Source organism: Hevea brasiliensis, chromosome 6, assembly GCF_030052815.1.
Source record: "Hevea brasiliensis isolate MT/VB/25A 57/8 chromosome 6, ASM3005281v1, whole genome shotgun sequence".
Lineage (NCBI taxonomy): Eukaryota > Viridiplantae > Streptophyta > Magnoliopsida > Malpighiales > Euphorbiaceae > Hevea > Hevea brasiliensis.
This window is the reverse complement of record NC_079498.1, coordinates 70,679,535-70,706,319: the sequence shown is the minus strand read 5'-3', so window position 1 is coordinate 70,706,319 and position 26,785 is coordinate 70,679,535. Positions and strand designations below refer to the sequence as shown.

The window sequence follows — 26,785 nt, the reverse complement described above, 5'->3', positions numbered from 1 at the left end:
TCAAATGCAAAGAATCACATAATTAACTTTGTAACATGCCCTAGTATGCCTAGTCTGATTGGTTTGGATAGGTTGGCATGCCAATAGGGTTCCAATAGCAATACTGCATATGGCATTATGCCACTCTATGATTTATGGCTCTTGTGGCCATTTTGTGATATTATGGCTTTTAGCCATTTTAATACACTTGATACACTCGGCCTTGTGCTTGATACTTATTACGGCTTATTAGCTGTTTTGTTGCACACCTGGAGACACTTTGTGACCAATGGTGTGATGGTCTGAGGTACTTGGTACCCAGTGCCAGTTTACCTAATTATCCAGTCCGGTCAGTTGCATAGGTTTCTCGGGCAACTAAATTGAGTTTTAATAAAAAGCGCCAAATTGTTAATAATATTAATAATTACCTAAAATCTCAGTCTGCTCATAATCATAATATGAATCCTGCATATTTAATTATTTCAATTTATTTTTATTTTATATTGGCACCACTAAGTAGTATTGCTTAGCGCATCCGTTTTTTCACACGTAGGTACTGGAGACATAACTGGGGAGCCCAACAGACCTCAGACCAGGTGATTAGTTAGATCTGCACAGAGTCCAGAGTTACCTCTCATCTGCAGTGCACTTCGTAGGACATTAGGATTTTATTTTGTATTTTGTACTTAGACTTTCACTGTTGTCATGTACATTGTAAACTTATGAAATTTTATGTTAATGTAAATATTTTGTAAATTTTTATTAATTAGTAAAATTTGAGTATTTCTCCATGTAATTGAGATTGATGAGAAACTTTGAAATTGTGTTGAGATAAACTGAGTTTGAAAATTTGAGTATTATATTGGAATTGTTTGTAACAGGTTCAGACGAACTATTTTTCCAAATTATAGTCGGTACTCTGACGGATTTTCTGTAAAATTTGCGAAAACTCAAATTTATCAAAATTTAAAATAAAGGACATAAATGGAATGAGTTTTATATAAAGGATATTTATATAAATAAAATGAGTATAATAAAAATATGATAAGATAGGATAAGGTGCTCCGGCACTCCGCATGACGTACCTTACTCTTCTACACTGTAGACGGGTGAGGGGTGTTACAACACCTACCGATAATCCATTAAATATACTACAGGAGATTTTAAACAAAACATAGCATTTTATTTTATTTTCATTTTGCAGAAAACTGCATGGTGGTGGTGGTTAAAACTTTAACAAAACCCATATTTATAACCTGTGGAAATCATAAAGTAAACGAAGTAAAAGATTTTGCTCCAACCCGTTTCACAAGCATAATAAATTCAATTACATATTAAGTATACATTCATTAGAGGAAATAAACCTATTATTTCAAAAGATATATTTTTCATAAGTCTCAAAATGAAGTTTAAATATGTATAACTCAAAATGCTAGAGCAATATAATGCTTTTTAATACAAACTGCTCAATGTCCGTACATCTATACATATAGGTACAAAATACATCAAAAGGAATTACAAAGGTATACCTAACATAAATACCCACAATTAATACAAAAGCTGCTCCAAGTCTCTCACTCAACAGCATAAATAAGCTATCGCTGAGTATATCACTCAGTGGTGCATAACTAATAACTTTAAAACTTAAGGTAAAACACAACTTATCAAAATACAAGAAATCATATATTTTCATAATTATGATAGCATCACAAAACTTTTTGATTCCATAAGAATCATTTATTGAAATCACATTTCGAATGAGAAATCATACTTTACAAATCATAATTCACAAACATAAGTGTTGCCAACATCAACACAAAGTTTAGATCATGACATAAAATTTCATGATCAAAGCCGTATTGTACACCACGACAAAGCAATCTCAACCTCACTAACTGTTATTAATGAGGGAAGGGCTAGCTAGCTAATGAGTACTCATCTAGTCTCACCCCACTAACCGTTATTAATAGGGGACATAATCATAATCAAATATCAAACCCCAAGTAGCCATTACTACTGGGGAGATTCGAAAGGGACCGTCATGCTAACTGTAGTTTCAAAATAATTTTCAAAAGTTTCCCACTCAACAATCACATTTGCAAACCAATTATCATAAAATCAATATAGAGGTGGCAACACCCAAATTTCTCAAATGCAAAAGAAAAACTATATTTCATTCAAAGTAACCTCATTCAAAGCAAACTCATTCAAACAATTTACAAGTTTAAAAACAAAGAAAAAGGTTAGTTGTGCACAAACCTTCAATAATTTTCCTTTCTCGTTACTTACTTCTTCTTGTCCGTCCCAACTTCGTTTTCTACTAAAAATACACAAGTAGAATGTTTTAATACTCATCTCAAGTATTGCCAAAACTCATTTCATAAATGTTTAATGCCTCCCTATGTTAGTTGGTAATTTTCAAAGAGTTTTGAATTTTGGACATCTTGGTGTCCTAATTTTTGAACAAAATTTTTATCTAGTTCCATCATACTTTAGTGAGGTGTTCTTCATGGAAATTGTTCATCTAGGTCTTAATTTTATTTTCCTTTTTTAATCACCTAATTTGGAGTTGTGTAGCTCAAGTTATAACTAAAATAGTAATTACTGTTCACGTGGGCTGATTCTAGCAGATTTGGTGACTTAATTTTATCTAATGATTTGATTGAGTTAAGTTCATAATTTGGCCTTATATTCTTCATATGAAATGTTCTACCATGTTTTAGGTCTCGATCGGTTTAAGAATCACCTAAATTAGAGTTTTCTAGAAAAAGTTATTGCCAAGCAAAAATTACTATTCACGTGACTGTTCCAGTTCTGGCAGATTCATCGACTCAAATTTGCTCAGCAATTTGGTTGGGTTAAGTTCATAATTTGGCTTCAAGTTCTTCATATAAAATGTTCTACTATGTTTTAGGTTTCCATCAGTTCAAGAATCACATAAATTGGAGTTTTCTAGAGAGAGTTATGACTATGCAAATTTTACTATTCATATAGTCAATTTATAGATTTCCAGATTTTGGCAGATTTGGTGCCTCAAATTTGCTTAGCAATTTGATTAGATTAAGTAGATAATTTGGCCTTCAGTTCTTCATATGAAATGTTCTACTATATTTTAGGTTGCCATCGGTTCAAGAATCACCTAAATTGGAGTTTTCTAGAGAGAGTTATGACTATGCAAATTTTACTATTCATACAGTTAATTTGCAGATTTTCAGATTTTGGCAGATTTGGTGATTCAAATTTACTTAGCAATTTGATTAGGTTAAGTTCATAATTTGGCCTTATGTTCTTCATATGAAATGTTCTACTATGGTTTAGGTTTCCATCGGTTCAAGAATCACTTAAATTAGAGTTTTTTAGTGAGAGTTATGACTATGCAAAATTTACTATTCACGTAGTTTAAATTCTGCAGATTCAAAATTTCACTTCCAGATTCAAGGTTCATTTAGGGCAGTTTATGGTCATTGTCTGAGCAGGGTATCATCATGAAAATTCTATCCCTATGTCTTAAGTTTCATTTCCAATTGGTTTCACACCAATTGGAGTTGTGTGGCTCAACTTATGAGCTGCCAAGCACATTGACCTCAGTGTGCAGAAATTCTGCCTAAGGTTCAATTTTCATTTCTTCAATTACTTCCACTAACCAATCTCAATTCACATTTAATTCATCCCAAATGACCATAATTTAATATTAAACACATTAATGGTACTTCCTAGCACAAAATCCTTAATTTTCCAAAACCCTAATTTGCAATTTCCCTATCCCTATAACTCCATCAATTCCTTTTATCCAATTAATGTCAATTCTCATTCTAAGAACTTCAATGACTATAATTTGTTATTATAAATACTAATTGCAGTTTATACAATAAAAGCCCCAATTTCCTCATGAACCCTTATCTTCCATAATTCAATTTATGCAAATCTCATGCAATCTCATTACCCCAATCATGCATACTACTTCAACTAAGCTTGATTTCATCATCAATTTCATTCAAATACATCAAACCCTAAGTTTTCCCCAAGTTGGCCATGAAAGAACGGAAGCGTGAAAAACACAAGTTTATACCATTGAATTCAAAAATTTTCACCTAGGGTCACATGCATTATGCAAGATTTATTTTTATCTATTTGATTTCAATGATAAACAACATATTAAAACTCTTTTAATATGTTTTTGGATCTGTATTTGCCATTTAAGATTTTAAAATTAATCAGATTAATTTTAGAACCCTAGATTAAATCAAGAACGATTACGCTAACCTCTTGATGCACTGCAGCGTGTTTGTGCCTTTGAGATTTGTCTTCAGGACACCAGATGTTGTCCCTCTAGTTTGTCCACAATAAGAACACCTATGGCAGCCCTTGAACAACTTCTAAAGCTTTTTCTATTAATTAGAAATTCAAGTTCAGCCTTTTAAGAGATTAGAGATGTAAACAGGATACTAGAAACAATTTCTAGTGTTCTTAATTCAAGAGATTGATGGCTAATCTCTTTGAATTAATGAGAGATGAACAAGAATGGATGGAGAACCTTAAAATGGCATGACAAAGGAGAGGAGTGGTTGCTGGTTGTTTTTCTTTCATAACAACACTTATATAGCTAGGTTAACACATTAAACCCTTGCCACATGTCACCTTTTGATTAGCTCTAGGTTTAAGTGACCCAGTCAAATTGTACCAAGTGTCAAACCTATATTTAATCTTGATTTTAATTATCTTACATGATTAAAAAACATTTGGCAAGCTTATGTGTAATCCCATGTGTCACCATCTCATGGTGCTACGTGTCACACTGTGAAATGACCAAAATGCCCCTGTGTCTTAATTTTGAGTTCTTAACCTAAAATAATTATTTTTCTTCTTCTAATTTATATCAAATATAAATTAATTAATTAATCTCTATTAATTAATTTCTCATTAATTAAATTCATATTTAAACACTTTAAATATAAATTTAACTTATACTATACATCCAATAATCTAGATTTGGTTTCAAGTCATGCTAGGGACTTTGCAATTTAATTGCAAACCAAACCTATTTAATTAATCAATTAAAATCTTTAATTAATTAATTAAATCATATTTAAATAGGTGATAACTTGTTTATGTGTGTGACTTACTAGGCTCATCACTAATTGGCAATGAGACATGATATCAACTCTTAATATCATCAGAACTCTTTCTTACCATAAATGATTTCTCTAAATCATTTTATGAACCTCATAAACCATGGTTAACACCTAGCATAGCATGCCATGGCCACCCAATTAGTAATAAGGTTTACCTTAAATGAACCTATAATCATATGTTACCATGCACTAGAATCTCTCTGTTACAAAATCCCAACTCAAGCTAGAGTCATGGTTTATGGCAAACTCTATTTGCTATGAATATTATGTTCTCTTTTAATTCCAGTTCTTGATTAAAAAGATTTTCTCATCAGAAACTCTTTTCTGAATAAATCTATCTGTCCTGGCCGGTAACTTAAAACATCAAGAACAATTAAATGAACATAGGATTTTATATCTATTTACTTAGAGGAACAGATTCCATCATGATTAACACCTACCTCTATATATAACTAGTAGGAGCCAACAGATGCCCATATACCCATACACAGTACAAGTATGAAAGCAGTATCAAACTTAAACTACCTATATACCAGATAACTGTGCTATCTCAGGTCTAAAGATTATATGCACTGATATGATTTATGACAAAACATTGATTAGAGTAAACTCCATGTGCTTATCATAAGTGTCACTGGTTCGGTCTACTTATCATTTATAAGTGCCTATCATGTTTGTCATATGGCATGAGACTTACCATTCCATCTTATTTATATCTCATATAAATAACTTGGTAACAAACATGAATACAATCTTTCTGGATAAGTCATGTCCTTTTTATGAAGTATCCTCGATTGTGAACCTATTTATGATACTTTGTGCTAGAAATATTGTCACTCATATTCTTAACAACTTAACAATAATATTTCTAACAAAATATCAATGGACCTTTTCTATTACACATAAATATATTATGTAAATGGAAAAGTGGAAATGCCTTTTATTAATAAAAATATGTACAAGATACATACTAAATGATATGCTCTAGGGCATACTACTAACAGGCCAAACCCTAGCTTAGGTTCCATGCATGATTCTCATGCTTCCTCATGAAATTTTCCCATAATCAACCTTAATTCAAAGCTTGTACAACTAATCTAGCATGAAAAGAAACTTACCTCAATTGTGACCTTCCCAATCTTCAATTTCTTCTAAATTTCTTTTTCTCCTTACTTTTAATCTCTCAATGAAAGATTAATTTGATGTTCTCTACCAATTAGATGGAAAACCCATGGAGGAAAAGTGATGAATTAAGTTTTGAGAATGGGTGTCAATGGAGAAAGAAGGAAGAAGAAGAAAGAAAGAAAGAGAGAGGGAGAAGGGAGGTGGGGCAACCAAAATGGGAGAGGGAAGAAGGCTTATTTCCTTTTTATATTTATCCTAATTTTTTATTTATTTAAATCATTTTAATTGAGTTGTCCAAAGCCCATTGATCCTAAAATTTTAATTAGGATAAAATGGAATTAAAATTCTAGGTTTTCATTTCTTTTATTTTCTTTTCACTTTATACTTGAATTGTTTTCCTAAAAAAAAAAATTATTCCATAATTCAATTCATTAATTTCATTTAATTTAATTTACATTTTAGTCTAAAGTCAACTCTTGAGGTGAATTTACCAAAATGCCCTTCGTCGTGTTTTAATCCCTCTTTTTCATAATCCCTAATAAATCCTTAGGTTTTTGGTTCACTTGAATTTTTATTGTGTCTATCTCAGTTAATTTTTCCTTTTATTTTTGATTCTCAAGGTGTCTTTGAATAGTACTAGTCACAGACCAAAAATGATACTATTCATGGCTCAGAGGTTCGGGGTGTTACATTTCTCCCCTCCTTAAAAATAAAATTTCATCCTCGAAATTTTTCTGGTCTCAGTCTCTGAATAGCTGTGGTTGCTGCCTCCTTATGTCCTCCTCACACTCCCATGTAGCCTCTTGGCCTGAATGATGGTTCCACAACACTTTTACTAGAGGTATTTGCTTGTTCCTCAGCTGCTTCACCTCATATGCCAAGATCTTTATGGGCTCTTTATCATATGTTAGGTCTGGATTCACCTCAATCTCTTCTACTGGAAAAATGTGAGAGGAGTTTGATCTGTACCTCCTCAACATGGAGACATGAAAGACATTGAGAATCTTTACCAACTCTGGAGGCAATGCCAATCTATATGCCAATGGACCCACTCTTTCAAGAACCTCATATGGCCCGATGAAGCAAGGACTTAGTTTCCCCTTTCCACCAAACCTCATGATCCTTTTCCATGGAGAAACTTTAAGGAATACTTTGTCACCTACACTATACTGAATATCTTTTCTCTTTAAATCAATGTAGGATTTCTGTCTATCCGATGTAGCCTTGAGTCTGTCTCTAATGAGCTTAACCTTTTCTTCCATTTGCTGCACAAGTTCGGGGCCAATCAACTTCCTCTCGCTCACTTCATCCCAACACAAGGGAGTTCTACACTTTCTACCATATAAAGCTTCATATGGAGGCATCCCAATACTCGACTGATAGTTATTGTTGTAAGCAAATTCAATTAAAGGCAACTGTGAATCCCAACTTCCTTTAAATTCAATTACACAGGCTCGAAGCATGTCCTCCAAAATCTGAATGATCCTTTCAGACTGGCCATCTGTCTGTGGATGGAATGCTGTACTAAAATTCAATCTAGTTCCTAGGGTTTTTTGTAGACTACCCCAAAATGTAGAAGTGAACCTTGGATCTCTATCAGACACAATAGACACTGGTACTTCATGCAACCTCACTACATCATCAATGTACAGTTTGGCCAATCTTTCCAGGCTATAGTCCATCCTCACTGGCAGAAAGTGTGCAGACTTGGTCAATCCATCAATAATAACCCAAATTGCATCATGATTCCTTTGGGTATAGGGAAGTCCTGTCACAAAATCCATAGTGGTTCTCTCCCATTTCCACCCAGGGATTGGCAATGGCTGTAGTAACCCTGCTGGCACTTGGTGTTCTGCCTTTACTTGCTGACAAGTTAGACATTTGGCAACATATTCTACAATGTCTTTCTTTATTCCCCTCCACCAATAGTGTTCTTTCATGGTTCTATACATTTTGGTTCCACCAGGGTGCATTGCAAAAGGTGAATTATGTGCTTCCTTTAAAATGGTCTGCCTCAGTTCAACATTATCAAGAATGCACATTTTGCCACAATATAACAACAGGCCCTTATCATTTACTAACAACTCTAGTTTCTTACCATCCCAAGCCTCTTCCATCAACTTCACCTACTTATCATCATTCTGTGCAGCTGCCTTAATTTGTTCTGTCAGCATTGGCTTCACTTTCCAAGTAGTTACCATCTACCCATCTTCATCAATCTCTAGGTTAGCATGCAATGACCTTAACTCATGCACCATGGACAATGGAGAAACCCTTAAGCCAGCCATAGTCTTGCAAATTAAAGCATCAGCTACAACATTAGCTTTTCTAGGTTGCTAGTCTATCAAGCAATCATAATCTTTTATCAGCCCTAACCATCTCCTCTGCCTCAAGTTTAACTCTTTCTGTGTGCCCAAGTGCTTCAAACTTTTATGATCTATGTATATATAACATCTCTCCCCATACAAGTAGTGTCTCAAGATCTTTAAAGCAAAGACAATGGCTGCCAGCTCCAAGTCATGTATAGGATAATTCCTCTCATGCGGTTTAAGCTAGTGTGAATGAAGGAGCGGAAGCGTGAAAAACACAAGATTATACCATTGAATTCAAAAATTTTCACCTAGGGTCACATGCACCATGCAAGATTTATTTTTATCTATTTGATTTCAATGATAAACAACATATTAAAACTCTTTTAATATGTTTTTGGATCTGTATTTGCCATTTAAGATTTTAAAATTAATCAGATTAATTTTAGAACCCTAGATTAAATCAAGAACGATTACACTAACCTCTTGATGTGCTGCAGCGTGTCTGCGCCTTTGAGATTCGTCTTCAGGACACCAGATGTTGTCCCTCTAGCTTGTCCACACCAAGAACACCTATGGCAGCCCTTGAACAGCTTTTAAAGCCTTTTCTATTAATTAGAAATTCAAGTTCTGCCTTTTAAGAGATTAGAGATGTAAACAGGACACTAGAAACAATTTCTAGTGTTCTTAATTCAAGAGATTGATGGCTAATCTCTTTGAATTGATGAGAGATGAAGAGAAATAGCTGGAGAGGCTCAAAGTGGCGTGACAATTGAGAGGAGAGGCTGTTGGTTATGTTTTCTTTTCATAACCACACTTAAATAGCTAGGTTAACACATTAAACCCTAGCCACATGTCACCTTTTGATTAGCTCTAGGTTTAAGTGACCCAATCACATTGTGCCAAGTGTCAAACCTATATTTAATCTTGATTTTAATCATCTTACATGATTAAAAATATTTGGCAAGCTTATGTGTTATGCCATGTGTCACCATCTCATGGTGCCACGTGTCACAATCGTGAAATGACCAAAATGCCCTCGTGTCTTAATTTTGAGTTCTTAACCCAAAATAATTATTTTTTTCTTCTAATTAATTTATATCAAATATAAATTAATTAATTAATCTCTATTAATTAATTTTCATCAATTAAATTCATATTTAAACACTTTAAATATAAATTTAATTTATACTACACATCCAATAATCTAGATTTGGTTTCAAGTCATGCTAGGGACTTTGCAATTTAATTGCAAACCAAATCTATTTAATTAATCAATTAAAATCTTTAATTAATTAATTAAATCATATTTAAATAGGTGATAACTTGTGTATGTGTGTGACTTACTAGGCTCATCACTAATTGGCAATGAGACATGATATCAACTCTTAATATCATCAGAACTCTTTCTTACCATAAATGATTTCTCTAAATCATTTTATGAACCTCATAGACCATGGTTAACACCTAGCATAGCATGCCATGGCCACCCAATTAGTAATAAGGTTTACCTTAAATGAACCTATAATCATATGTTACCATGCACTAGAATCTCTGCATACAAAATCCCAACTCAAGCCGGAGTCATGGTTTATGTCAAACTCCATTTGCTATGAATATTATGTTCTCTTTTAATTCCAGTTCTTGATTAAAAGATTTTCTCATCGAAACTCTTTCGAATAAATCTATCTGTCTGCCAGAACTTGAAACATCAAGAACAATTAAATGAACATAGGATTTTATCTCTATTTACTTAGAGGAACAGATTCCATCTTGATCAACACCTACCTCCATATATAACTAGCAGAGCCAACAGATGCCCATATACCCATACAGTACAAGTATGAAAGCGATCAAACTCAAACTACCTATATACAAGATAACTGTGCTATCTCAGGTCTAAAGATTATATGCACTGATATGATTTATGACAAAACATTGACAAGAGTAAACTCCATGTGCTTGTCATAAGTGTCACTGGTTCGGCCTACTTATCATTTATAAGTGCCTATCATGTTTGTTATATGGCATGAGACTCACCATTCCATCTTATTTATATCTCATATAAATAACTTGGGAACAAACATGAATACAATCTTTCTGGATAAGTCATGTCCTTATTATGAAGTATCCTCGATTGTGAACCTATTTATGATACTTTGTGCTAGAAATATTGTCACTCATATTCTTAACAACTTAAGAATAATATTTCTAACAAAATATCAATGGACCTTTTCTATTACACATAAATATATTATGTAAACGGAAAAGTGGAAATGACTTTTATTAATAAAAATATGTATAAGATACATACTAAATGATATGCTCTAGGCATACTACTAAAAATCTCCCACTAGCACTAGAGCCATTCATTACAAAATCTTAGACCTATCTTCTCAAGATGTCGGTCTAATCGAGCTTGTGACAAATGCTTAGTGAATGGATCGTGGGTTTTGGTGATGTTATTTTTCTGCATGGCTATATCGCCTTGCCCAACTATATCTCCGATAATGTGGTAGTGCCTTTCTATGTGTTTGGATTTTGGGTGAGACCTTAGTTCCTTAGCTCAGTATGATCGCTCCATTGTTGTCACGATGTAGTGGGCTGGCGACTCAATGGAAGGAACTCTTGTAAGTTACATCACGAACTTCTTTATCCAACGACTTCCTTTGCGGCATTTGATGCAACAATATACTCGACCTCGATGAGTGGAATCGTAGTCGTGCTCTGTTTGGAACTCTTCCAACCGATCGCACCTCCATTACAAATGAACACATATCCAGAGGTAGACTTTCTATCATCGATATCTGATTGGAAAGAATCAGTATAACCATCCAATTGCAAGTCTCCACCTCCATAAATCAAGAATAAATCCTTAGTTCTTCTCAAGTACTTAAGGATATTCTTGGCGACTATCGATGTTCCAAACTGGATTGGATTGATACCGCTAGTCAAACTAACGACATATGCGATATCAGGCCTAGTACACAACATTGCATACATTAAACTTCCAATAGCCAAGCATATGGAATCTGGCCATCTTATCTCTTTCTTGGTGTCTTTGGAGACATCTCTTTAGAAAGGTGGATACCATGTCTCACTGGTAACAATCCTCTCTTGGAATCAAGCATGTTAAACCTCTTTAACACCTTTTCCAAGTATAGACTTTGGGATAAACCAATTATTCTTTTCGCTCTATCTCTATAGATGCGAATCCCAAGAATATAGGTTGCCTCCCTAAGTCTTTCATGGAGAATGTATTTGACAACCATACCTTTATAGTCGTCAACATACCTGTGTCATTACCCATCAATAGTATGTCATCCACATATAAGACAAGGAAAGTGATAGCACTGTCACTAACCTTCTTATATACACATGGCTCATCCTCATTTTTGATAAAACCAAAGGATTTAATGGCTTCATCAAAACGGATGTTCCAACTCCTCGAAGCTTGTTTCAACCCATAAATGGATCGCTTTAGCTTGCATACCTTGGAACCATCTTGGGATTCAAATCCCTTAGGTTGTTCCATGAAAATGTTTTCTTCAATGTATCTATTGAGAAAATTTGTTTTGACATCCATCCGCCAAATCTCATAATCATAGTACGCATTTATTGCTAATAAAATCCTAATTGATTTAAGCATGGCAACAAAGTAGAAAGTCTCCTCATAGTCTATTCCTTGCCTTTGGCGAAACCCTTTCGCTACTAGCCTTGCCTTATAGGTCTCTACCTTTCCATCAGAACCAATTTTCTTCTTGAAAACCCATTTGTTCCCTATAGGTACAATACCTTCAGGTGGGTCAACAAGATCCCAAACTTGATTCTTATACATGGAATCAATCTTGGATTTCATAGCATCAATCCATTTTGAAGAGTCTATATCTGATATAGCTTCTTCATAGGTAAGTGGATCATCTCCATGATCTACTTCTTCATGAGTAGACAACTCTTGTTCTTCTTCATGAAGAAAACCATATCTCACTGGTGGGTGAGATACCCTAGTTGTTCTACGAGGAACAGCTGTAGATGTTTCATCAATGGGTATAGGTTGACTAGATGGATCTATATCCATCGATGCATTGGTTGGTCAGAATTCTCCAATTCTAACTCTATTTGCCTTCCTTTGCCTCCTTCTTGAACAAACTGTTGTTCAAGAAATGTGGCATCTCTACTTATCACAACTTTTGTGAAGTAGGCAAATAAAATAATATCCAAAACTATCTTTTGGATATCCAACAAATCGACCTTTTTCTGATATGGTCTCCAATTTATCAGTGTTCAGCTTTTTGATATAAGCTGGACAACCCCAAATCTTAACATGCTTAAGGCTTGGTTTTCTTCCATGCCATATCTCATAAGGTGTGAAAGAAACTGATTTTGATGGAATCCTATTCAGAATATATAAAGCTGATTCTAATGCAAATCCCCAAAAGGAGATTGGCATATCAGTATAGCTCATCATACTACGTACCATATCCAATAGGGTACGATTTCTCCTTTCAGATACACCATTTAGCTGTAGCGTTCCTGGAGGAGTCAGCTGAGAAACAATGCTATGCTCTCTCAAGTATTCATCAAATTCAGTACTCAAATATTCACCTCCACGATCTGATCGAAGAGCTTTAATACTTTTTCCTGTTTGATTTTCTACTTCAGATTTAAATTCCTTAAACTTTTCAAAGGATTCATGTTTGTATTTCATCAAATACAAATACCCAAACCTTGATTTATCATCAGTAAAGGTAATAAAATAATGAAAGCCCCCTCTAACCATTTCTTTAAACGGACCACATACATCACTATGTATTAGTTCCAAAATATTTTCAGCTCTTAGCCCTTGTCCAACAAAGGGTGTTCTAGTCATTTTGCCTTGAAGGCAAGATTCACAAGTTGGAGTAGGCTCAGAGCCCAATGAGGATAGAATCCCCATTTTCTCCAATTTTGCAATCCTATCTTCTGCAACATGACATAACCTTAAGTGCCAAATATATTTTGAACTTGAGTTGGTTTTCACCATGGCATTGCATTCATTTAGATTGCTATACTCTGGCCAGTGGAAACACTTTCTTACTGGCAATGGAAACACTTTCTTGTTGGTAATGGAAACACTTTCCTATTGGCAATGGAAACACTTTCCTTTGCCTTTGTCAGCTTTGGTCTTCCCTTTCTGTTTAGCTATTTTCTTGGAAGGACCAGGAATTTGAAGTTTCTTTTTCTTATTGCCCTTCTTCTTGTTGGACTTTCCAGCAGAAGAAGATGCAACCAAAGCTACCTCTTTTCCTTTATTGCCTGGCATATTCTTTTGGGCAATAACTAGCATGTTGAGTAAACCAGCTAAGGTGCATTCCTGTTTAGTCATATGGAAATTTATCACAAAATTTCCAAAAGACTCAGGAAGGGACTGAAGGATCAAATCCGTTTGTAGTTGGAAATCCATGTTGAAGTCAAGATGTTCCAACTGCTCAATCAGCCGAATCATCTTGTGGACATGATCCCCAACATTTTGTCCCTCAGACATCCTCATACGGAATAGCTGCCTAGATATCTCATACCTAGCATTTCTGCTGTGCTCACCATACAACTCTTGTAGGTGAAGGAGGATCTCTACTCGCACTCTGCATGTTCTCATGTTGCTTCTGTAACTCATTACTCATAGAAGCAAGCATGTAACACTTAGCTCTCATATCATGCTCCTTCCACTTGTCCAAAGTTTCATGTTCCTCTTGTGTGGCCTCTGGAGGTAAGGGACCAGGAACATTTGAATCTAGAACATATCCTATATGTTCAAGGTTCAGGACAAGTTTCAAATTTCTTAGCTAATCGGAGTTAGGTCCTGTCAACCTATTGTGATCAAGTATGCTTGCAAGGATATTGGATGGTGGTGGTTGTTTTGTGCTCATTTTTATCGAGAAAATTAAGCTGAGAAAATAACCAGATTAATTAGTAAATGTATCATGTAATTAACCAAAATGATTATGGTCTTTTAATCAAATTGGTCCTCCCACTAACTTAGCGAATCCTACACTTCCAAAGTAGAAAAACGGAAATCCTAGTTGGATGGATTTCTAGTGGGTGATTGAATTCTTATAATTCTATTGATCATCCTCAGGTACATCCATTATTGGAATTACAATAAACTATAAGTGAGCAACTCTTTGCCCATCACATCTCATGTGAGGTTCAATCTTTTACCTAGCCCCTAATGCTCAAAATCTCAGGTACATCCATTATTGACTTATCTTGCATTAGTTAAGTTGATCCCATTGAGTCAGTAATTATGTAAATAATTTTAATGTCCTCAGGTACATCCAATATTGGCCACTAAACCATTTACATATTTACAACATCTCATGCTTAACAATTATTCTTAAGAAAATCTCTTAAATTAATTGCATCTTATGCAACTATTTAAAATTTCTTAAAATAATTGCCCCAATGGAGGGCTTATGTTATAATTACTTTAATTATACCATTTCCAACTTAATCATTTGTTTGGAAGATTTTATAGCCATCCTAATTACTATTAAGGTCTCACTTTGCACATTATCCATTTAGCATGCATATATCATATAATTGCATACATTCCCATACATCTCATGCATTCATGGATAAGCAGTAAATATGGTATGATCATGGACTTTCTAAGGGATTCAATTCTGAGCCACCAATAATTGAATCAGGGCATTCCTAGGTGCATTTCATTCATTCATTTTACAAGAGTTACTGAAGGAGTACATAATCAACACTTGATCTTGAATTCCTCCCACTGGTCCCACCAATGCTCTTGACCTCCTTGAACTTCTTGCAATCCAATATTACATAGTAATCCTTGGCATACCAAGGCGAATTTACAAGAACTTAAATAAATGAAATTACAACCCAAAAATATTATAAACTTAATAATACATGCCCAAAATAAATTAAAATAAATTAATTAATTTATAATCCCAAAGAAACATAAAAGAAATAAATCCAATCACATTGGTCTTTTATAGTCCATGATCATCCATCATGCATATCACTATTTAACAATTAAATAAAACATACATACTTAAATTAAATTGAATATCTCATATTCAACTTAAAAATCCAGATTTGAATATGATTCAAATAAATTTAAAAATTCAGATTTGAATCTCATTCAAACAAATTTAAAAATTCAGATTTGAATCACATTCAAACAACTTCAAAAATTCAGATTTGAATCACATTCAAACATTTTTTAAAAAATCAGATTTGAATCACATTCAAATATTTCTTAAAAAATCATATCTGAATTTTATTGAATCAATTTTAAAAAATCAGATTTAAATATGATTCAAACAACTTTAAAAATTCAGATTTCAATCACATTCAAACAACTTTTAAAATTCAGATTTGAATCACATTCAAACAATTTTTAAAATTCTGATTTGAATCATAATTTAATTGTGTGATTAAAACAACTAATTAAACACTTTAATTAGTAAAAGAATAGGCCTTAGATCATACAACAATTGCAGAATTAAAAGCCAAACCTTGAACCACTCATGGAACCATTGTTGCCGCCACCAATGGTGGCTTCACCATGTGTGACGCCACATCTCATGATCCAACCAGCAATGAATCTCTTGATCTCATGATCAAACACACAATTAAATTATATAATCAACAATCTAAATGGCAAATATAGTGGCTCTGATACCAATTGAAGGAGCGGAAGCGTGAAAAACACAAGATTATACCATTGAATTCAAAAATTTTCACCTAGGGTCACATGCACCATGCAAGATTTATTTTTATCTATTTGATTTCAATGATAAACAACATATTAAAACTCTTTTAATATGTTTTTGGATCTGTATTTGCCATTTAAGATTTTAAAATTAATCAGATTAATTTTAGAACCCTAGATTAAATCAAGAACGATTACACTAACCTCTTGATGTGCTGCAGCGTGTATGCGCCTTTGAGATTCGTCTTCAGGACACCAGATGTTGTCCCTCTAGCTTGTCCACACCAAGAACACATATGGCAGCCCTTGAACAGCTTTTAAAGCCTTTTCTATTAATTAGAAATTCAAGTTCTGCCTTTTAAGAGATTAGAGATGTAAACAGGACACTAGAAATAATTTCTAGTGTTCTTAATTCAAGAGATTGATGGCTAATCTCTTTGAATTGATGAGAGATGAAGAGAAATAGCTAGAGAGGCTCAAAGTGGCGTGACAATTGAGAGGAGAGGCTGTTGGTTATGTTTTCTTTTCATAACCACACTTAAATAGCTAGGTTAACACATTAAACCCTAGCCACATGTCACATTTTGATTAGCTCTAGGTTTAAGTGACCCAATCACATTGTGCCAAGTGTCAAACCTATATTTAATCTTGATTTTAATCATCTTACATGATTAAAAAACATTTGGCAAGCTTATGTGTTATGCCATGTGTCACCATCTCATGGTGCCACGTGTCACACTGTGAAATGACCAAAATGCCCCTGTGTCTTAATTTTGAGTTCTTAACCCAAAATAATTATTTTTTTTCTTCTAATTAATTTATATCAAATATAAATTAATTAATTAATCTCTATTAATTAATTTCTCATCAATTAAATTCATATTTAAACACTTTAAATATAAATTTAATTTATACTACACATCCAATAATCTAGATTTGGTTTCAAGTCATGCTAGGGACTTTGCAATTTAATTGCAAACCAAATCTATTTAATTAATCAATTAAAATCTTTAATTAATTAATTAAATCATATTTAAATAGGTGATAACTTGTGTATGTGTGTGACTTACTAGGCTCATCACTAATTGGCAATGAGACATGATATCAACTCTTAATATCATTAGAACTCTTTCTTACCATAAATGATTTCTCTAAATCATTTTATGAACCTCATAGACCATGGTTAACACCTAGCATAGCATGCCATGGCCACCCAATTAGTAATAAGGTTTACCTTAAATGAACCTATAATCATATGTTACCATGCACTAGAATCTCTCTGTTACAAAATCCCAACTCAAGCTGGAGTCATGGTTTATGTCAAACTCCATTTGCTATGAATATTATGTTCTCTTTTAATTCCAGTTCTTGATTAAAAAGATTTTCTCATCAGAAACTCTTTTCTGAATAAATCTATCTGTCTGCCAGGAACTTGAAACATCAAGAACAATTAAATGAACATAGGATTTTATCTCTATTTACTTAGAGGAACAGATTCCATCTTGATCAACACCTACCTCCATATATAACTAGCAGGAGCCAACAGATGCCCATATACCCATACACAGTACAAGTATGAAAGCGATCAAACTCAAACTACCTATATACAAGATAAGCTGTGCTATCTCAGTCTAAAGATTATATGCACTGATATGATTTATGACAAAACATTGACAAGAGTAAACTCCATGTGCTTGTCATAAGTGTCACTGGTTCGGCCTACTTATCATTTATAAGTGCCTATCATGTTTGTTATATGGCATGAGACTCACCATTCCATCTTATTTATATCTCATATAAATAACTTGGGAACAAACATGAATACAATCTTTCTGGATAAGTCATGTCCTTATTATGAAGTATCCTCGATTGTGAACCTATTTATGATACTTTGTGCTAGAAATATTGTCACTCATATTCTTAACAACTTAAGAATAATATTTCTAACAAAATATCAATGGACCTTTTCTATTACACATAAATATATTATGTAAACGGAAAAGTGGAAATGCCTTTTATTAATAAAAATATGTATAAGATACATACTAAATGATATGCTCTAGGGCATACTACTAACAGTGAAGCATAGGCAATGACGTTCCTATCTTGCATCAACACATAGCCCAATCCGTTATGAGAAACATCACTGTATACGGTGTACTCTTTACCCAAAGTAGGTAAGGTTAAGATTGGAGCTTCAATTAAATGCCTCTTTAACTCATCAAAACTCTCCTGGCATCGATCAGTCCACTGAAATTTCACATCCTTCCTAAGTATCTTAGTCAGTGGAGATGCTAGCATTGAGAATCCTGTCACAAACCTTCAGTAATACTCGGCTAAACCAAGGAAACTCCAAACTTTAGTGACGTTTCTAGGTGGCTTCCAATTAAGAATGGCTTCTACTTTCTAGGATCCACCTGGATGCCTTTTGCAGATATAATATGCCCTAGAAATATAATCTCCTTAAGCAAAACTCACATTTCGACAATTTGGCATACAATTGTTTCTCCCTCAAAGTCTGCAATACTATCATCAAGTGCTTGTCATGTTCCTCTACATTCCTTGAATACACCAAAATATCATCAGTGAACACCACTACAAACTGATCCAAATATAGCCTGAAGATAGTGTTCATCAGGCCTGTAAAAGCAGCTAGAGCATTAGTCAACCCGAATGGCATCAACAAGAATTCATAGTGGCCATACCGAGTTCTGAAGGCAGTTTTAGGTATACTCTGCTCCTGCACCCTCAACTGATAGTAGCCCAATCTCAAGTCAAATTTGGAGAATGCAGTTACATCCTTCAACTGATCAAATAGATCATCAATCCATGGTAGAGGATATCTGTTCTTTATGGCCACCATGTTCAACAGTCTATAGTCTATACATAGAAGGAGAGTACCATCCTTTTTCTTCATAAACAATACTGATGCTGAAGGAACGGAAGCGTGAAAAACACAAGTTTATCCCATTGAATTCAAAAATTTTCACCTAGGGTCACATGCATCATGCAAGATTTATTTTTATCTATTTGATTTCAATGATAAACAACATATTAAAACTCTTTTAATATGTTTTTAGATCTGTATTTGCCATTTAAGATTTTAAAATTAATTAGATTAATTTTAGAACCCTAGATTAAATCAAGAACGATTACACTAACCTCTTGATGCACGGCAGCGTGTCTGCGCCTTTGAAATTCGTCTTCAGGACACCAGATGTTGTCCCTCTAGCTTGTCCACACCAAGAACACCTATGGCAGCCCTTGAACAGCTTCTAAAGCTTTTTCTATTAATTAGAAATTCAAGTTCTACCTTTTAAGAGATTAGAGATATAAACAGGACACTAGAAACAATTTCTAGTGTTCTTAATTCAAGAGATTGATGGCTAATCTCTTTGAATTGATGAGAGATGAAGAAGAATAGATGAAAAGCCTCAAAGTGGCGTAAAAAAGGAGAGGAGTGGCTGCTGGTTGCTTTTCTTTTCATAACAACACTTAAATAGCTAGGTTAACATATTAAACCCTTGCCACATGTCATCCTTTGATTAGCTCTAGGTTTAAGTGACCCAATCACATTGTGCCAAGTGTCAAACCTCTACTTAATCTTGATTTTAATCATCTTATATGATTAAAAAAACATTTGGCAAGCTTATGTGTAATCCCATGTGTCACCATCTCATGGTGCCACGTGTCACACTGTGAAATGACCAAAATGCCCCTGTGTCTTAATTTTGAGTTCTTAACCCAAAATAATTATTTTTCTTCTTCTAATTAATTTATATCAAATATAAATTAATTAATTAATATCTATTAATTAATTTCTCATTAATTAAATTCATATTTAAACACTTTAAATATAAATTTAATTTATACTACACATCCAATAATCTAGATTTGGTTTCAAGTCATGCTAGAGACTTTGCAATTTAATTGCAAACCAAACCTATTTAATTAATCAATTAAACTCTTTAATTAATTAATTAAATCATATTTAAATAGGTGATAACTTGTGTATGTGTGTAACTTACTAGGCTCATCACTAATTGGCAATGAGACATGATATCAACTCTTAATATCATCAGAACTCTTTCTTACCATAAATGATTTCTCTAAATTATTTTATGAACCTCATAGACCATGGTTAACACCTAGCATAGCATGCCATGGCCACCCAATTTGTAATAAGGTTTACCATATGTTACCATGCACTAGAATCTCTCTGTTACAAAATCCCAACTCAAGCTGGAGTCATGGTTTATGTCAAACTCCATTTGCTATGAATATTATGTTCTCTTTTAATTCTAGTTCTTGATTAAAAAGATTTTCTCATCAGAAACTCTTTTCTGAATAAATCTATCAGTCCTGGCCAGGAACTTGAAACATCAAGAACAATTAAATGAACATAGGATTTTATCTCTATTTACTTAGAGGAACAGATTCCATCTTGATCAACACCTACCTCCATACATAACTAGTAGGAGCCAACAGATGCCCATATACCCATACACAGTACAAGTATGAAAGCAGTATCAAACTCAAACTACCTATATACAAGATAACTGTGCTATCTCAAGTCTAAAGATTATATGCACTGATATGATTTATGACAAAATATTGACAAGAGTAAACTCCATGTGCTTGTCATAAGTGTCACTGGTTCAGCCTACTTATCATTTATAAGTGCCTATCATGTTTGTTATATGGCATGAGACTCACCATTCCATCTTATTTATATCTCATATAAATAACTTGGGAACAAACACGAATACAATCTTTCTGGATAAGTCATGTCCTTATTATGAAGTATCCTCGATTGTGAACCTATTTATGATACTTTGTGCTAGAAATATTGTCACTCATATTCTTAACAACTTAAGAATAATATTTCTAAGAAAATGTCAATAGACCTTTTCTATTACACATAAATATATTATGTAAATGGAAAAGTGGAAATGCCTTTTATTAATAAAAATATGTGCAAGATACATACTAAATGATATGCTCTAGGGCATACTACTAACAGATGCTCCCCAAGGTGACACACTAAGGTGGATGAAACTCTTATCTAGCAACTCCTGTAATTGCACCTTTATCTTTTTCAACTCAATAGGTGTCATCCTATAAGGAGTGATGGAAATTGAATTCACACCAGGCATAATCTCAATGTCAAACTGCACCTCTCTCTCCGGAGGCAATCCTGATAATTCTTCCAGAAAGACATCCGGATTATCACCTCTCACTCCTGTAATTGCACCTTTATCTTTTTCAACTCAATAGGTGTCATCCTATAAGGAGTGATGGAAATTGGATTCACACCAGGCATAATCTCAATGTCAAACTGCACCTCTCTCTCCGGAGGCAATCCTGATAATTCTTCCAGAAAGACATCCGGATTATCACATACAGTAGGAATATCCCTTAATTCTGGGCTCCCTACTTGGGTGTCTATCACATGGGCCAAATATGCTTCACTCCCCTTTCTGATCATCTTTCTACCAAGTGCAGCTGAAATGATGTTGGATGGTAATAACTGCCTCTCTCTGTGTATTACTACATCCGCGTACTCGGGAAGACTAAAAGTGACTGTCTTTAGCCTACAGTCGATCATGGCATGATGCCTAACTAACCAATCCATGCCCAAGATGATATCATGAAGGGCATTTTAATTAAATCATATAGGAATGTATGTCCTTGGATCACCAACGAGAAATCCTTATACAATTTTTTCACTCTAACCTCCTGGCCTAATGGACTAGTCACTAGTACATCCAAGTCCATTTTCAAGTAGGGAATAGTAGAGGAACAAGCAATGCTAGCACTAACATATGAGTATGTGAAGCCAGGATCAAACAACACATAAACAGCTTGTTCAAAGATGGAGAAGGTACCAGCCACAACATCTGATGTCTTAGCCTCGTCCCTCTAGCTCATTGTATATACTCTAGATGATGCTCCATTCTGCTCTGACTGCTTTACTGTACCCTGGCTACCTGCTGTACCACCTCTACCCCTGCTTTGGCCTCTGCTAACTGTCTGTTATCCTTTGGAAGTAGAACATTGAGCAGATCCCTCAGTGGTGGTAGCAATTTTGGTTTTCTGCACTATTTCAGGTTTTTGGGTAAAGTTTGAGAGCATAGGAGTGATGAACAAAACTTAAAAAGGTCAAAGGATTGAGAAAAGTTACTGATACAAAGTACACGAGTCGTGTAAGTAAAGCCACAGACCCGTGTAACCTACTGCCAAAAGAAAGCTAAAAGAGCCAAAGAAGAAGCAGAAGTACATGGGCCATGTAATCAGACCCGTGTAACCTATGCAGACCCGTGTAAGTCTCTGTGAGCACAAGCTTAAAGAATTCTAAAAAAAAAAAAAAGAAGTACACGGGCCATGTAATTAGACTCGTGTACCCAGTGCGGACCCGTGTAAACTCCTGTGCCAAAGCAAGGCACAACCATTCAGCTCCAGTAAGTTACACGGTTCTGGGCCGTGTAGTGACACACGGGCTGTATACTATGCAGCAGTCAGTTTCCTAATCCAAGTTTCAGCTCTTTTTTACACATTCAAAACAGACTCCTAGTGCTTTTGGGATTCTAAAACCTAACCCTAGACCAGCTATTATAAATAGAAGCAGAAAATGACAACAAGAGGGCTTTTTCTTTTAGGAGTTCAACCTTTTTACAAAGCTTTTTAGAGTTTTTAGAAGGTTTTTTCATTTTTCATACTTGTATTCTCCACAGCCGTCTTGAAGAGTAGAACACTAGCACATAAGGGAAATCCTTAGCCGAAGTCCCTCAAGGATCGAGACTGCAGTCATTCCTCTTCGGTTCTTTTATTCTATATCTCTAAACGGACTCTTTATGTTCTGTTATTTTATTCCTTCATGTTTTTTGAACTCACCATGAGTGAGTAATTTCTTTATTTTGGAATTAGGAGAGTAACATTTGCAATTATTATTATGGATAAATATTGAGTTTTATTTATTGGATTTGAGTTTAGTTCTTTGATTCAACTTCTTGTCAACTTCTTGTGATCGTAATGCATGATATGTGTCAGTACCCACTTAGTATTGATTATAGATATTAATTGAAGGATTGAAAGGCGAAGATTAATATTAGAAAATCGAGATCTTGAACCTAGGAAATCTGACCTAGAGATAGGCTGATACCTTTGTAGAATTCCAAAATTAATCACATATCTTAAAGTGTTTAATTAATTTAATCACCACGAAAGTAGGGTTTAGGTTAATTAAAATACATGTTAAGTTCCTTGAGAGAGGACTTATCCCAGGATTAATTTCCATTAAAGCAATTATTCTAAATTCGATGAATAGACAAGATTAAAATCCAGAGTAAAATTGTAGTATGAAATCTTAATTATGGAATTACTTTTATAAATAGTTTAATTCAAAGATTACTTTCAGCATCTAAAATAGGTTTAACTCATTCTCATCCATATTTGGTAGCCTAAACAGTCAAAATTATCGTGTAGCCTGATACTTGCTAATTAAATTCCTCGTGGGAATGATACTTCACTCATCACTTTATTATTTGTTAGCGATCCGTGCACTTGCGGTGGTTTAAAAACTAGCAAACAAGTTTTTAGCGCAGTTGCTGGGGAGTTTTAATATTAGTAATATTATATGATAAGTAATTTAGCTGATTTAGGCAATTTCATTTATTATTTAGTTTTACTTAAATTATTTTATTTTCTTATTCTTTCTCAGGTGATTGGTTTGGTACATGACTAGAACAAAACCAGAGGAAGAAGTCTTTGATTTGGATCCAGAGATAGACAAAACTCTAAGAACTATCTGGAGAGAGAGGAAACGTCAAGGACAAGATCAAGGGAATCCAGAGATTCCAAATATGGCCAACGATAACAACAACAGGCGGAGACTCTTGAAGGACTATAGAGCTCCCTCCATACAAGGATTCCAACCTAGTGTTACATGACTCATAGTGGATGCCAACAATTTTGAATTAAAATCGGCATGGCTCCAGATGATCTAACAGACCCAATTTGGGGGTTCACCAACAGAAGATCCGCACTGCCACCTCCAGTGCTTTCTTGCCCTTTGTGACACATTCAAGATGAATGGGGTCTCTGATTAAGCTATAAGACTCCAAGCATTTCCATTTTCCATCGATATAGAGCAAGGAAGTGGTTACTTTCTCAACTAGCTAGAACATTCACCACATGGGAGGACCTCTCACAAGCTTTTCTAGCAAGGTACTTCCCACCTGCGAAGACTGCAAAGTTGAGAATTGAACTCAACACCTTTAGGCAAATGGAAGGTGAATCACTCTATGATGCATGGGAGAGATATAAGGACCTGTAGAGAGAATGCCCACACCATGGCATAGAAGATTGGTTCCTGGTTCAGAACTTCTAAAATGGGCCACTGCCCTCTACAAGGAGCACAATAGATTTAACAGCATAAGGTGACCTAATAGAGAAAACAGTGGATCAAGCACTTGAACTTTTGGAGAGGGTCGCATATCACAACTATGAGTGGTCGAATGAAATGGGAAATACGAGGAGAACAGCAAAAATCCTAGAAGTGGATGCCCTAAGCATGATAAATGCTCAATTTGACCAGCTTACAAAGAGGTTTGATAAAATGCAGGCCAATACTATAGGGATGAACAGTCAACATGATGACAGCTATGGAGGAGGATACATGAGTCCAGAGTACAACAGCTTCAATGAACTCCCCACAGAACAGATGAACTATGTGAATAATGGAGGAAACTTCAACCAGAGACAACCCCACAATCCATATTCAAACACATACAACCCTGGATGGAGGAACCACCCAAATTTCTCATGGTTAAATTCTCAAAATCAACCAATAAACAAACAGCAAGGGTACAAACCACTGCACTTCTGGATTTCGAACAAGGGACAAAACTCGCACACCCATCGCTACTCCTCGTAACCAACAAAGATGAATCAAGGTCAACTATGGAATCCATGGTGGAAAGCTTCCTAGCAAACCCGCAATAGTAAAATGAAATTATCAAACAGCTAGCTTCCGGAATGGACCAACTTGCCACCCACAACAAGATGTTTGAAAATCAAATTGCTTAGCAAGCAATCTCTTCAAGCAAGGCTGTGTTTCACTGGTTTTACAACCCCACAAGTACATGAATCGCTAACAAGTAATAAAGTGATGAGTAGAGTATTGTTCCCACAAGGAATTTGATTAGTAAGAACCAATCTACGCAATAATTTTGACTGTTTAGGCTATCGAATATTTAGGGAATGAAGTTTGTTAACCTTAAACACTAGAATGATAAACTTAAAATGAAATGATTTATTTGAAATAATTCTGGAATTAAGATTTCACACTTGAATCTTACTAAGGATGTTATCTCATTTATTTACTAAATTGAGGATCGTTTTCCTTGATGGAAATCAGTCCTAATTTATCCTAAATCCTCTCTCAAGGCACCTAGGGTGTATTCTAATTAACTCAAACCCAACTTTTATGGAGATCAAATTAATTAAAATCCTTCAAGATCTTTGACCAATTTTGAAGTTCCACAAAGGTATCAGCCAATGTCTAGGTCAAAATTCCTAAGTTCAAGATCTTGATTTTCTGATATTAATCTTCACCTTTAAGTCCTTCAATTAACATCTACAATAATGGCTAAGTGGGTACCAGCACATAGCATGCATTAAGATCACAAGAAATTAAATCAAGGAACGAATCTCAAATCCAATAAATAAAACTTAGTGTTCATCCATAATAATCATTACAAGCATTACTCTCCCAAATCTAGAATAAGAAAACTACTCACTCATGGTGAGTTCAGCAAACATTATGATAACAGGTAAAAACAGTAAAAAGAAAATCATGTAGAAGAATTAAAATAATAAAAATCTGTCTATGAAGATGAAATGAAGGAACCGAAGATAGTTTGCAGCTTTGATCTTGTGGAGCTTCAGCTGGAAAACTCCTTTTGGTACTGATGTTTCTCTCCTCGAGATAGCTGGAGAGAGTGCAGAGTGTGGATTTCTCTCTTTCAAAACTCCTCAAAAGTGCTGTCAAAAGATAAAAGAGAGCCTTCTTTTTCTGATGTTTTCTCTTCTATTTATAATGGTTGTTAGGTCATTTTGAGTCTAAAAGGCTTTAGGAGTCTCATTTGAATCAGAAAACAAGAGCGAGAATTCGAGTTATAAAACTGGTTGCCACATAGTACACGACCCGTGTGTCACTACATGGCCCAGGGCTGTGTAACTTGCTAGAGTGGAACTGTGGAGTCTTGCATTGGCACAGAGAGTTACACGGGTCTACGCCAACTACACGGGCCTAATTACATGGTCCGTGTACTTTTGTTCCCATAAGGTTCTTTAAGCTTATGCCCGGTAGAGACTTACATGGGTCCTTACAGATTACATGGGTCTAATTACACAACCTGTGTACTTTTGTTTCTCCATTGGCTATCTAGCTTTCTTCTGGAAGAAGGTTACATGGGTTTGGGACTTGGCTTACACGACCCATGTACTTTGTGTCAGCA

The 26,785-nt window shown here is 34.7% G+C and overlaps 1 non-coding gene across 1 annotated transcript; it reads right to left on the bottom strand.

Moving 5' to 3' along the window:
* Positions 1 to 24,516: 24,516 nt before the first annotated feature.
* Positions 24,517 to 24,623, bottom strand: LOC131181120 (small nucleolar RNA R71). Its single transcript, XR_009149748.1, has one exon. It is a non-coding gene; the product is annotated as a small nucleolar RNA R71 (small nucleolar RNA).
* Positions 24,624 to 26,785: the final 2,162 nt, after the last annotated feature.